Source organism: Ursus arctos, unplaced genomic scaffold (genome assembly GCF_023065955.2).
Source record: "Ursus arctos isolate Adak ecotype North America unplaced genomic scaffold, UrsArc2.0 scaffold_23, whole genome shotgun sequence".
Lineage (NCBI taxonomy): Eukaryota > Metazoa > Chordata > Mammalia > Carnivora > Ursidae > Ursus > Ursus arctos.
In genome coordinates, this window is record NW_026622908.1 from 37,128,178 (window position 1) to 37,141,945 (window position 13,768).

At 46.4% G+C, this 13,768-nt stretch overlaps 5 non-coding genes across 5 annotated transcripts; 3 read left to right on the plus strand and 2 right to left on the minus strand.

Annotated features, from left to right (window-relative positions):
• Window positions 1-8,509: 8,509 nt before the first annotated feature.
• Window positions 8,510-8,582, minus strand: TRNAV-UAC (transfer RNA valine (anticodon UAC)). The gene has a single exon. It is a non-coding gene; the product is annotated as a tRNA-Val (tRNA).
• Window positions 8,583-8,861: 279 nt separating this feature from the next.
• Window positions 8,862-8,947, plus strand: TRNAR-UCU (transfer RNA arginine (anticodon UCU)). The gene is given in 2 exon segments: window positions 8,862-8,898; window positions 8,912-8,947. It is a non-coding gene; the product is annotated as a tRNA-Arg (tRNA).
• A 360-nt stretch (window positions 8,948-9,307) lies between these two features.
• Window positions 9,308-9,390, plus strand: TRNAL-UAA (transfer RNA leucine (anticodon UAA)). The gene has a single exon. It is a non-coding gene; the product is annotated as a tRNA-Leu (tRNA).
• Window positions 9,391-10,982: 1,592 nt separating this feature from the next.
• On the plus strand, window positions 10,983-11,055 carry TRNAK-UUU (transfer RNA lysine (anticodon UUU)). Its single transcript has one exon. It is a non-coding gene; the product is annotated as a tRNA-Lys (tRNA).
• Window positions 11,056-12,000: 945 nt separating this feature from the next.
• Window positions 12,001-12,073, minus strand: TRNAF-GAA (transfer RNA phenylalanine (anticodon GAA)). Its single transcript has one exon. It is a non-coding gene; the product is annotated as a tRNA-Phe (tRNA).
• Window positions 12,074-13,768: the final 1,695 nt, after the last annotated feature.

Consider the following 13,768-nt stretch of genomic DNA (forward strand, 5'->3'; position numbering starts at 1 on the left):
ATGTCAGCCCTCAGGGAACAGGAAGCTGCCACTACACGGAGCCATGTTCTGAATCCTGAGCGTCCATGGGCCTGAATAAACCAGGAGATTCCAGCAGGCTGAAAGGTCATGAAAATAGGGGATGGTGGGGCTCCCAAAGGACCGAGGGCCTTCACATCCTCCTCAACCCCGTGTGTTGAACAACCTCATGGCACTGAAAACTCAGTGTGTAAAACCATCTGCCTTCGAGAAAGAACTGAAGTCAAAAGCAACACACAGCTTGGCTAAAGAAGTGAAAACCGGCACCAAACCATTTTAAAGCAGTTATTGTTTACATTCTGTTTAATATACAACTTGTCGAAAGAGAGGTCAGCCCTGAAGACGGAAAGCTCAGACGCAAGTTGGTAAAAGATCTGGTACCGATGAGTGACACCAGAACCAAATGCAGAGGACACTTGACACCTCCCTTCACGGTGACATCTTTCTTCTTCTTTTTCTCTTCTTTCTTCTCCTCCTCCTGCCTTCCTCCTTCTCCATCTTCTTTTCCTTCTCTCTAGGCTCCCACGGTTTCTCTCTTCCTTCACGCTCCCTCATCTTTTGTGTCTGATTTTTTCTATCCTTTCTACCCTGCCTGTGCTGCCCTGCTCACCCCCGACTCTCAGGATGAGGAGGGGACTAGCGTGGTCTCCAGACTCTGCTAGGTCTCAAGTGACCCTGGGCAGCCACGAAGTTGCCGTACGAATCTTTTTTTTTTTTTAAGATTTTATTTATTTATTTGACAGACATAGAGACAGCCAGCAAGAGAGGGAACACAAGCAGGGGGAGTGGGAGAGGAAGAAGCAGGCTCACAGCGGAGGAGCCTGATGTGGGGCTCGATCCCATAACGCCGGGATCACGCCCTGAGCCGAAGGCAGACGCTTAACCGCTGTGCCACCCAGGCGCCCCTGCTGTACAATTCTAACTTAATTAGTCTGTCTCACTTCTCGTTTCCCGTGGATAGCCTGAAAAATGATGTAGGGCTTCTAATGCCTTGAGCCCATATTCCTTCTCCTTATCCCCCACAAAGTTATTTTTTTCTTCTTAAAAATTACCCCCCCCAAAATCGTTTCTTCCGCGTCTTTAAACATAATCACATAGAGACCTCTTCTGTATCTGGAGGTTTGATACACCTGTGACTTAGCCTGCTTTATCACCAGTTTCCATTGTCCAACAATCCCCCAAGAAATGGGAAAAGATCACAAAAATTATCCACAAAGTTATGGTCACATAAAATTGTTATCAATCTTGGGGCACCTGGGTGGCTCAGTCGGTGAAGCGCCTGCCTTGGGCTCAGGTCACGATCTCAGGGTCCTGGATTGATCCCTGTTATTGGACTCCTTGCTCAGCAGGGAGTCTGCCTCTCCCTCTCCCTCTGCCCCTGCCCTGTGTTCTCTCTCTGTATCAAATAAATAAATAAAATTTAAAAAAAACTGTTATCAATCTCAACCCAAAATCCGGTCTCCACTTCGTTCCTTCATTCCTCCAACAAGTACTTTTTCATGTGTTTGTTGATTCTATGTTCATTAATTGGAGCCTGCACTGTGCTATGCACGCGACCTTTTTTGTTTATTGAGGTATAATTTATATACAACGACATTTGCCATTTAAGGTGTATAGTTCAATGAGATTTGACCAAGATAAAAAGTCTTGTAACCGCCATTATAATCAAGATATTGAGTATTTCCATCACTTCAGAAAGCTCCCTTGTCCCACTTGGCACCCACACTGCCCTCTTCCTCCACAGGAAAACATCCTCAGCTATGTGAGATCTTGGGGCGTCATGCCAAATCCTGCTCAGGCTTCCAGAATGCTACCTCTGGTCTGTCTTCTGTGCCTATAATTTTCCCTTCTCCAGAAAGTCCTAAACACGCGATCCTGTATCATGTAGTCTTTTCTATATGGCTTCTCTCACGCAGCGTAACACTCTTGAAGCGGATCCATGTTCCTGTGTGTGTCAGAAGCTCATTCCTTTCTCTTGCGGAAGGTTTTCCGCGGCATGGCTGTTCCACCATCTGCTTGTCTAGGACACAGCGTTTGGTTCCAGTTTTTGGAGATTATGACTGAAGTTGCTATAAACATTTACACACAGATCTTTATGTAAACGTATGCTTTCTGTCTCTTGGATAAATACCTAGAAGTAGAATTGCTTGGTAAAATAAGTGTGTTTACTTTTATTGAAATTTCTAAATTCCTTTCCTAAGTGACGATACCATTTGCATTCCCACCAGCAACATTCAGGAATTCTAGTTACTCCTTGTCCTTTAGGCACTCAGTATTGTTAGCATTAAGTTTTTGTTTTTATGTGTTCTAACAAGTGCGTGGTGTAATTCTACTGTGCATTTTCTGAATGACTAATACTGTTGAGCATCTTTTTATGCATTTGCCTGCCATTGGTGTGTGTCTTTGGTGAAACGTCTGTTCAGATCTGTGACCATTTTTGTATTAGGTTGTTTGTTTTCTTATTATTGCATCATAAGAGGTCTTTTTAATAAATTCTGAATACAAGACTTATCAGATAAGCCTTTGGTAAATATTTTTCTCCCAATCTGTGACATGTCTTTTACTTTAAGAGTATTTTTAGACAAGTAGAAGTGTTTCGGGGTTTTTTGGGTTTTGTTTTGTGTTGTTTTTTTTTTTACATTTCAATGAAGTTAAATTTATTGTTTATTTTAGGGACACTTTTTGTGTCCTTTTTAAGAATTTTTTTTTTTTGCCTAAACAGTAGTCACAACGGTTTTCTCCTATATCTTATAGAAAAAAATACCTGATAGTTTCAGGCCTATCATAAACCCTGTCTTTTTGAAGCTTGAAATATAGTGATTTCTGACAAGACGTTCCTCTGCAAAGTGGGTGCTCTGTTTGAAAACCTTGAAAGACAAACTCCAAAAGGGCTGAGCTTCCTCTGGTAGAAAAGTTACAGAAGAAACTGAATTAAATTTAACTCACAAGAAGAGCAAAATTTTAAAACACCGGGGCACCTGGGTGGCGCAGTCGTTAAGCGTCTGCCTTCGGCTCAGGGCGTGATCCCGGCGTTATGGGATTGAACCCCACATCGGGCTCTTCCACTATGAGCCTGCTTCTTCCTCTCCCACTCCCCCTGCTTGTGTTCCCTCTCTTGCTGGCTGTCTCTATCTCTGTCGAATAAATAAGTAAATAAAATATTTTTTTAAAAAATTTTAAAACACCACTATTCTAAAGGCCCTTTACTCAGAAATACATTAAAATCACTGGGCATGAATAGTGGGCCTATTACAGACTGGGAACTGGGGTGCTAGCAAAGACTCTCTTTTGGCCAGACTTTCAGCCAGGTTCCCAGGGGGCCCTCTCCTCTTCTCCATGCCTAGACCTCGCCCCCATCCTGCCTTCAGCCCAGTGTTCCCAACAATCCTGCGGAGTCAGTTTAGCGAGAATCTCTCCCCTCTCGGCATCTGATCACCTTTGATCAATATCACATCAAATTCCTCATTCCCTGCATTTCGACATTGGCTCACCCTGGCCTACCTTCACCAAGAATCCTGTGATGTCGGTTTACTGAGAATCCTCTTACCTTGATGTAACCACTTAGTAATTTTCCATCCCCCAACCTGTCCTCCAACTCTGCTCCATGGCTATAAGTTTCCAGCTGACTTTATTGTATTCAGAGTTGAGCCCAGTCTCTGTCCCCTATCCAACAGTCTTGACACCTATAGCAACAGTCCTGAATAAAGTCTTTCCTATTGTTTTAAGAAGTGTCAGGATAATTTTTCCTTTAACAGTACCTGGGCTGGGGGAGGGGAAGACAGGAGAATGAACAAGATGCCCTGACCTCATGGACCTTAATGCCCAGAACTGAATGGGGACGGGAAGGGGTTTCCAGCTGCATGAGTGCCCAGGCTGAAGTCAGGAAAGCAGACAGAAGTGTCTCCAAACTGTCAAGGACAGGGAGCAGCTGCTCTTCAAAGATGATAGTGAGGAGTGGGGAGAAGCGCCAGGAAAGGCACCCCAGGCACCAGGAAAGGGAAGAAACGAGGTGAGGGGTAGGCTGGAGAGGAGGGGTAGGCTGGAGAGGGAGACCACGTCTCCGAGGGCTTGTGGGGGAGGAAAAGGGGATGTGCCATTTGCATTTTAGAGAAGTTGCTCTGGTCCCTTCCAGAAGCACAGGACTGGAGACAAGGATGCCTCCTGGCAGTAAAAGGAGGAGATGAGTGAAACCTGAGCTTGGTGGAGCAGGGGAGAAATGGGTACAGAGAAGAGAATCTGCCAGCTCTGGTGCTGGATGGTGGGAGAGGGAGGAGGAAATGGGAAAAGTGCTGGGCCTCTGGCTGGGTTGGGGTGCGGGGGTAGCACACGGCTCGCCAAGAAGGGAAATACAGGACAGATCATGTTTCTGGGCAACACTGCATGTTCTGTTTTGGGCAAGTTATGTCATGGCTGGTGTCCCCCCATCCACAAATTCATCTGTTGAAGTCCTAACCCCCAGGACCTCAGAACATGACCTTCTTTGGAGACAGGGTTTTGACAGAGATAATCACATTAACGTGAAGCCATTAGGGTGGGCCCTCATCCGGTACAACGGTGCCTTATGAAATGGGGACACTTGGACCCAAGGACGCAGATGGAGGACAGACATCGTGAAGAGACAGAGGGAGAAGACTGTCCCCTGTGATGCGAGAAACAAAGGCAGAAGAAAAATCACTAAATTTCCTTACTCCCTACGGCCCACTGACAAGTCCTTGAAACAGGCAGAGTGACATTCCTCTAGGAACTCAACTGCCTCGAGGTTGATACTTTGCTAAGGGCAAAGGGCAATCTTAGCCCAACCCCCAATACCTTGCAAGTCTACTTGAACATACAAAACTTCCTTTGGAAAGCTCCTTTATCTCTACCCCCACCATCCCAGATACAGGCTGGCAATCATCCCCCAAGCATATGACCCTCCGATATATATCTGAAGGGTCTCATGACTGAGTTTTTACTAAACAGTAACGAATGATCTTTCCTAACAATAGCTAGCCCCCTCAGGATCCTGGCAACCTTGTTTCCAAAACACCTGGGAAGCTTACACTTTGCCTAACCCCCTCCCAACTTGAAAGTCTATAATGGGCCACTCCTCATAATCCCAGTGCAGCTCTTTCTGCCCCGTGCTTTAATAAAACCACCTTTTTGCACCAAAGACTCACAAGAATTCTTTCTTGGCTGTCAGCTTTGAATCCTAATGTCTTTCCTATATCACCCTGCAAGCCTAGAAGAGAGGCCAGTAAACGCAGAGCTGATGTTCTTAGCACTTAGCATTTTCTTAAAATGTCCCTATGAGAAAACCATATTGTTCCACCTAAACTTACCAGACTTATCTGACAAATCAGTAATAATAATGATGATGATAGATGACATTTGCTAAGTGCTTGCTCTGTGCATTTCGTTGAAATGCTTTACATACAGTAATTTACTAAATCCTCCCCAGAATCTTAAGCTGAGCTTGATGCTCATTTTACAGAGGAGGAAACCATGGCACAGAACAGTTAAGCAACTAACCCAATGTCACACAGCACAGACAGATTATGTACTGTGCCACGGTTACGCAACCAAAAGAGACAGAATCAGGTATTGAACCCACAGTTTGCATCTGGAGTCTACAGGCTGATCTTGTATAGTCTGCCACACCACCCAAAGCTATGCCCTTTGTAAGAAGGAATGAACCCAGCCTATGAGACACAGAAAAGCAGAAGGAAGATGGTTTAATGAGTCAAAGTAGTACCAGAGGGGAAGCCTACATCAGCAGAGCTTCTGGAAAGTTCTAAGGAAAGGATATTAAGGAACTTCAAGCTAGAGACCATGTAACAGACAGGACCAGTTTAATTTTTGGAATATATGTGATTTTACAAAGTTGACTGATTTACACATCCCAATCCTCCAGAGTGCTTTATAAAATCCCTCTACAGGGGTCTATTGTTCCTATCTCATGGCTTACCCAGTGCCTTAGTCCGTTCAGGCTGCTGTAACAAAAATACCACAGACTGAATGGCTTATGAGCAGCAGAAATCTGTCTCACAGTGTTGGAGGCTGGGAAGTCCAAGGTCAAGGCACTAGCAGATTTGGTCTGGTGAGAACACATAGTCCTGGTTCATAGATCACTGTCTTCTTGCTGTCCTACATAGCAGAGGGGATGAGGGAACTTTCTGGGGCCTCTCTTAAAAGGGCACTAATCCCACCGATGACGGTTTTATCCTCATGATCTTCCAACGCCCAATACCATCACACTGAGGATTAGCTTTCAACATATGTGTTTGGGGGGGGGGGGGCTCACAAACATTCAGATCACAGCACCCAGTTATAAAGATTTCAAAAGGACCAAAGATGTAACAGATAAATTTTAAGGAAATAAGTATTTGGAGAAAATATAGCATCATTTTTGGAACATAATCTCAGAATGGGGAAGCATTTTCTAGGTAAGAAATTCTAAAGCTTCCCCCTCAAAAATAAATAAACAAAAGGATAATAAATTTGACTACATTAAAAGTTTCAAATTTCTGCATAGCACAAAATATCAAAAGTAAAATTAAGAGGCAAATGGTAAGTCTGGGAAATACATTTGCAAAACATATGTAAATCTATATTTATAAAAAGCACCTAAAAATCAATAAGAAAACATTACCAATATAATAGAAATTTGGACAAAAGAATTGAACAGATAGTAGGATGGAAGGAAGGGAAGGAGGGAAAAAGGAAGATAGGGAGGAAAAAGAATGTTTTTTAAGCATATGAAAAAATAGTCAAACTTACTCTGATGAAAGACCTATAAATTAAAACATTTTCCCCTTTCAAAAGGCAAAGAGACCCAAAGCCTATTAATACTTTTTATTTGAGAGAGACTGAAGTGAAGCAAGCATGTTGGTGGGAATATAATATTGTCCAAGCTCTTTGGAGGCACAAGTAGCCACATTCATAGAAATATAACATATATACACCCAGCAATTCCTTTTCTAAGACAAAAAGGCAATACCCTGCCCGCCTAGGTTGATACCCTGTTCTGTCCCTGACCAGTGTGACCCTGGGCAATCACTTACCCTCCCTACGCTTCTACCTCATCTCCCAAATGGGTTAGACAATAATACCATCATCCTGAGTGTTACCTGAGTCAACTGAGACTCCTGCCTCGCCACGTGGGAAATACCAAGTCAAGATTTTGCTATTATTACTCTTTATGTCGATCTACCCCAAAACTAATCAACAAGGAAATCCACCACCAGCACTGTCTGTAAGATCGAACACAATGTAATTGTTCATCAAACGGCACAGACTAAACAATTGTGATACATCCCGACAGGGAAATCCAAAGGATGACCAGACTTGTGAATGCCATAGAACGATTTTCAGAATATCGTTGGGACGAGGGGAACAGTACCTATGGTACTCTATGTTTTGAACAAAAATCCTAAGTGGCTGATAAAGGAAAGGCACATCTATACTGGAGAATGCAAAGACTATCCCTGAAGGGTCACAAAGGAAACTTCTAGCAGCTGAAAGATGGGAGGTGCCAGAGAGAGCACAGATTTTAATCAGTAATGCACTATTGCAAGAGGGAAAAGTGTCCAACGTGAACTGCACTCAACTTCTATTTGTACAGAGTGGCTGGGCATTTTGAAGCAGAATGAACAGGGAAGGGTGGGATGGAGCTCAGTAGAGTTAAGGAAGCGAAAATTACAAAAAAAATCTGTAAACGGTGGAGTTGGTCCTGGTAAACCCCATGTGGTTCTTAACTCTGATGGAAGTTAGGCTCCTTACCTCCCCACAGAGGCTGGGAGACACGGGCCCTGTGTTCGGGTGTTGGCTGAAACCAACGGTAAATTGGGCAGCCTTCTGTTTTCTCAGGCAGCACTTCAAGTGCACCTAGGGTCACCTTGGGGATGCCTAGAAACCATGTTAGTGTTGCTGTTTGTTCAAGTCCTCATGGAGAGGTTGACAGGCCTCGTTGAGAGAGGGCTCAGAGGAGCCCGGGTCTTTTGGTTAAGGAGAAAAGCTTTGTCAGAGGGTGGTATCACTGTAAGACATGTGGGGCTCTCTGAATTCTCAATTTAATTTCAATACATAATGAGGTAAGTGGAGTTGGAGTAATCAACAAGGGAGGGACGTGACCCTCCGAATATCCCCCCCACACTGAGCGGCGGCAGCAACTTTTAAAGATGGCGGGAGCAGGATTTAGGAAGAAAGCGAGCCCAGACCCCTGCGCAGGCGCTAGGAGGCTGGACTGCCGGGCTGTCGGGAGGGCGCAGGCGCAGAGGCGCGCCGCGACAGGCGCCGGGTCGACCGCCTGCACCTCCCCAGAGGCGCCACACGGGGGCAGCGGCGGCGGCGGATCTGCGCGGGCGCCTACAGCACTGGAGCCGACAGGGCCGGGCGCAGCGCCGAACCCCGGGCGGAACCGCAGCGTCTCTAGCTTCCCCGAGTAAAATTCAAGATCTGGCTGGCAAAGGGAAACTTGAAAATATCCCTAAAAGGTATAATTACAGCCTCGTGGTTCCACTGGGGCTCGAACCCAGGATCTTCTGCGCGTAAAGCAGACGTGCTAACCGCTACACTATGGAACCGCGTGCTGCAGCAGTTTTCCAGGGTGAAAGAACCGCACACAAAGTCCTTTTCTTTCCAGCGTGGACTGACTGGGACTTGATTCCCGGCTATCGCTTACGGGGAGAAACTTTCAGAAGGATCTCAGACTTTCCAGCGCAGCTCCCACCCACGCTTCTCCTTGGCCGCACGGACTCCACCGCTTCTCCGAGAAGGAAGGCGGGCTTGGCCCGGGGCGAGTGTCCCGGGACAGGCGCCGCGCCTGCCTTGATGTAAGCAGCGCGGAAGGGGTGAAAATGCCTGGCTCTGTGGCGCAATGGATAGCGCATTGGACTTCTAGACAGATGGAGGCATTCAAAGGTTGTGGGTTCGAGTCCCACCAGAGTCGCTTTTGTTTTGGTAAGGAAAAGAAAGAAGTAAAAGTAGAAAGGAAAAAAACCCCACCTTAACCCATTTAAAATTCCGCATCCCACTCCCCCGCTATGGAAAGAAACTCATTCCAGCTTCCTGTTGTGTCCTCTCGTGCAAAGGTGGTAGGAGTCCCGCCACCTGAGTCTTCCCAATCGCTTTCAGGGGGCCCCAGAGTCTCTAGTGACTGAAGGTGGAGAAATTAGCATGATGTGATATGTTACTGGGATTTTCCCCTCCCCTATATTGTTCTTTTACCTTAGCAATAAAAATTTTTTTATTGTTTTGAAACTATAGCAGCTCCGTATTGGTCAAGTTGTCTAAAACAAGCCTTAAGGGTACCAGAATGGCCGAGTGGTTAAGGCGTTGGACTTAAGATCCAATGGATTTATATCCTCGTGGGTTCGAACCCCACTTCTGGTAAAGGTTTCCCTGCTTTTCCAAAAAAAGAATCGTTCTGTCTGGATCTCCCCAAGGACTTAAAGATCGCGAACAGTTAGGGCCCTCTGCGTGTTTTGCAATCTTGGGCTGAGACGGTGGTTACATGGCTGGCAATGATGTCTTCATATGAGTGTTAACATTTTCGCCAGACACAGAACGTATAGCAACAAATTCAGAACTGATGGTTTGGAAAACTGAAATAAAAGTTCTGTATAAAACTATACTACCTTGGGGGGAGGAGGAGGGGAGACACATTGTGCAGTAAAAACCTTCAACCTTTATAATTAGTCAACAGTTATTTCTTAAGATCCTGCTATGTGCCAAGTACTGTTCTAAATGCTGGGGTTATGGGAACGCAAACTTTTTTTTTTAAGTAAAAGTAAACAAAAAATAAGGACAACAAAAAAGACAAGGTCCTCACCAACAACATTACTGGCCAGCAGCACTTACATCACAGAGTAATGGGAAGAGATGGTTTATAAATAAGCAAATAAACAGAATTTCTGATGGCAATAAGCACTATAAAGTAAATAAAACAGGGTGGCACAATAGGGTGGCATAGAACTTTTTCAGGGCAAAGTCATTCCATTTGTGGAAATCATTCACCTTGACACGAATGTTCTCCTCCTCTCTCTACCAAACAGAAACTCCCAAGAACCAATTCTGCTCTCCAAACCTTCGCTCAAAGCTTTCCCTGACCCATGGCCCTCATTCATCCCATGGCAGTTCTTGGGATCTTAATCTGTGCTGGCCACTGGCCAGGCACTGGGGACATACAGAGACTGGCAGCCTCACAGCAGAAACATTCTAGGAGGAAAGATAGACCCATTATACAGGTGTTGAAGGTACGTTGTGGCAGGCAGAATTCCTTCCAAGTCTACAGGGGCCCCGTCACCATTCACAACTCAATTCAGGCTTCACCACCCCCCTGAAGACTTTACTGCCTCTTACTTCTGGTGTTGGCCGGTAACGCTGCAAAAGCCAGTTTCCCGCCGTCAAAGCTCTTGATTGTGTGCTTCTGGTAGCGTGCCTTTCGCCGCACTGAGGACCAGGACTGGGTCTTAGTTAGCTTAAAGGCTGGAGGGCGGCAGGCCCTCGATGAACGCCTGTTGAATAGATTATTGGAAACCTTCATAATTATTCATAATTCGCCGCCCACAAGACGCTCCGGGGCTCTTCAAAGACGAGCATTGGAATTAAAAATGCCACTGCTCACCCAAAACCACGCCCGGAGGTCCGAAATCTGGAGAATTCCTCTGGGGATGTTCCCTTTAGGATGCTTGCATTTACGGGGAGTCGATGGGGGGCAGGCATTTACGGGGAGGCGATGGGGGGCAGGTGTTGCTGCCTGGGTGCAAGGCAGGTGAGGCAGGCAGCTATTTTCTTTATACTCGAGTATCTCTGATGGGAGAAAAAGGATTCCATTCTGCCAAACACCCACTGGTTCTTAATTTTGCAGTTTCACCTCCCGGGGAATCAGTAAAAGGACTCAGGATGTTAATTCAATAAGAAAAGAATGCGGCCACGTGGCCTATTTCACTGCCCATAGGGCAGGAAAACAGGTGTTTTCGAGAGCCCGGATAGCTCAGTCGGTAGAGCATCAGACTTTTAATCTGAGGGTCCAGGGTTCAAGTCCCTGTTCGGGCGGAGGTTATTTTAAACTTCAAAAAACAAATTTGAGAGTACGCTCACACCACTCTTAAGGGGGCGGGGGGTAGGCAAAGCACACCTGGGTTCCCCGCTGGGGGGGGGCGCAGATTACCACTCGGGTCTGGCCCTACCTACCCTGGGCTTCGCGCATGCGCAAAGTGCCTAATAAGGAGTCTTCCAAGCTCAGACCTTTCCCTTCCAACTTTGGAATGTTAGTTTTCCGTGGGATGTTTTTTTCCCTTAAACTTACTTTTATATCCGGAACATCAATAGACCCACAACCAGAAAACCGCACCGCCGTCGTCAGTTCTGACAGTAATGCTCCTGGCATTTGCGCAGCGTTTGGCCCTGAGCAATAGTTTGCGCCCCGTTTATTAACGGCGCGGTGAGAAAACGGTTCCAAGGACTCTTTCAGATCGACACACGTGCTTATGAGTCACATCTCCGGCTGGGAACCATCCTTCACCAGATTTCTAACCCGCCGACGGGGCCCTGACTTTCGGGTCTGGCTGTATAGAAAAACGTTTTTAAGGCTGTCGGCACGTCTATCACCCACGAGAAAAACTTGCGAGCCCTGCGAGCTGACGGCACTCGGAACAAACACTAAGGAGCCTAGTGTGCGGTCTTAGGGTGCGGGGCACTCCACCCCTCGGGGCTCCGCGACTAGGCCCAAGGCCCCATACCGTCAGCGTGCTGAATGAAAGCACCGCCGCTTCCGGGGGGGGAGGCGCTGAGACCCGCGCGGCCGGTGCGCACGCGCGGGAGAGGGTACACGTGCTAAGAGACACCCACCCATCCATCCACCCAAGCCGCTGCGCAGGCGCGGGGGTGGGCACGCGCACCAAGAGACCCGCAGGACCGCTGCGCAGGCGCGCCCGGGGGGCTCGGGCGAGACTACTGAAATGAACAGACTGTCATCCTGTCGTGTGTCGGCAAAAACCCTGCCGAAACCCGGGATCGAACCAGGGACCTTTAGATCTTCAGTCTAACGCTCTCCCAACTGAGCTATTTCGGCAAAGACATGAGCTTTTGCTACCCTGTTAAGGAAATTTTAAAAAAGAAAGCGAGGGGGAAAAAAAAAAACCACTTTTATCTTCACCTTCTCAGTTCCTAATTTCGCCTTCCAAATTGTACTGTTTGTAGCTCTGAGGTTTTGAGAGCAATGAATGAGAAAACTAATTCCTGTCATGTGAAGAAAATTCAGGGTTCTTATCCTAATGTTACAGGATTGCAGGGTTCTTGTCTCACAGAGTCGAAGAATGAATCTTGGGGACACAAAAGGGTGAAGCGAAGTGAAAGTTTATGAAGTGAAGGTGAGAGCAGAAAGGAAAGAAAAAGCACTCTCTAGGGAGAGGGGTCCCAAATGGGTTGCCACTGAGGGCTTTTGGTGGCGGTCTTTTACCGAGAACTGACTGGGAAGCTCGTGGCCTTGAGATTCTTGTGCCTTCTTCGTTTGAGCAAGGACAATTGATAACACCCTTCATGACTTAATTCTTTGAGGTTTAGTCATTTTCTGTGATTACACCGTAGCAGCCAAAGAAAAATACTCCCTAACATCTGGGGCCGGGTGCTCTGGTCTATTCCTTTATCTCTTGTTCACTCCAGCTTAGCACTTAGGCCTGCCAGGAATAAGTTCAGAGCCTAGTTAGGGGCCTCCTACCTCTCCCTGCCTATGCTTTAACCCTTTCCTTACTCACGAATGGTTTCTCTACCTCTCCCCAGGGCCCTCCCTAATAAGAGTAAAGAGGGCCACTTATTAAGTACCTACTGTGTCCAGCACCTGACCTTCATAGTCTCACTCGAGCCCCACCCACCTCACGTCTGCTGATAATATGGTAATTTCTAAATGAAATAACTGATACACTTCAAATCGTCCAGAACTGAACCAGAGCTGTCTGGGTCCAAAGCCCAAAAGATCTTGGTGAAGACATAGGGTTTTTGTTTGGTTTTTTGTTTGTTTTCTCACTTTTCCCCCTTTGGTGAAAGACAGAGGGAGTGACCTTGAGGTGAGGAGGGAGGAAGGAGATAGGAGGCCTCAACGCTCTCCAGCCTTGTCCTCTCCTTGTCCCAGCTCGCTCTGTTCTTGTTCAGTCAGGAAATGACTGGAGCAAAGACACTTCACTTTTCAAGGTTGCCAAAAGTGTACTTGATCATTTTTCCAAAGGACTTCCTCACAGAGAAGAAAAACGGCCCTGGCTCCTCACTTTGTTTCTCTCCCTGGGATGCCATCTGAGCCCCTAGATTCACTTTCTTCAAACAAGTAGCCTGACTGGCCCAACCAGTGCACTCTGCTCTCACTTGGGTCAGTGATCATTGCTGTCCCTTCAGCACATACCAACCAACACCAATCACATGAATATAGACAGGCTTATGATCTTGGGCATACTGGGAGTATGTTTCTTTGGAATGGTTCCTTACCTGTTTCCATAGGTATCTTTTGTTTCCTCCCTAGATTGAAAATAATACCAATAATAATGAATACTGAATCAAAATAATGGTAATAGCTACGGTGTATTGAATATTTACCTTGGGGCAAAACTCTACTAAAGCACTGTGCATGCCTTGTTACCTCATTTAATCACCAGTTCATAAGATGGATGCTATTGCTCTATTCCCTGTCTCCTGATGAGGAAGACACACTTTGGAGACTGGGAGGTAATTGCGGGTCTGTGTAGGCTCGGGGTAAGGCACTCCTGCGTAGAGGGTGAAG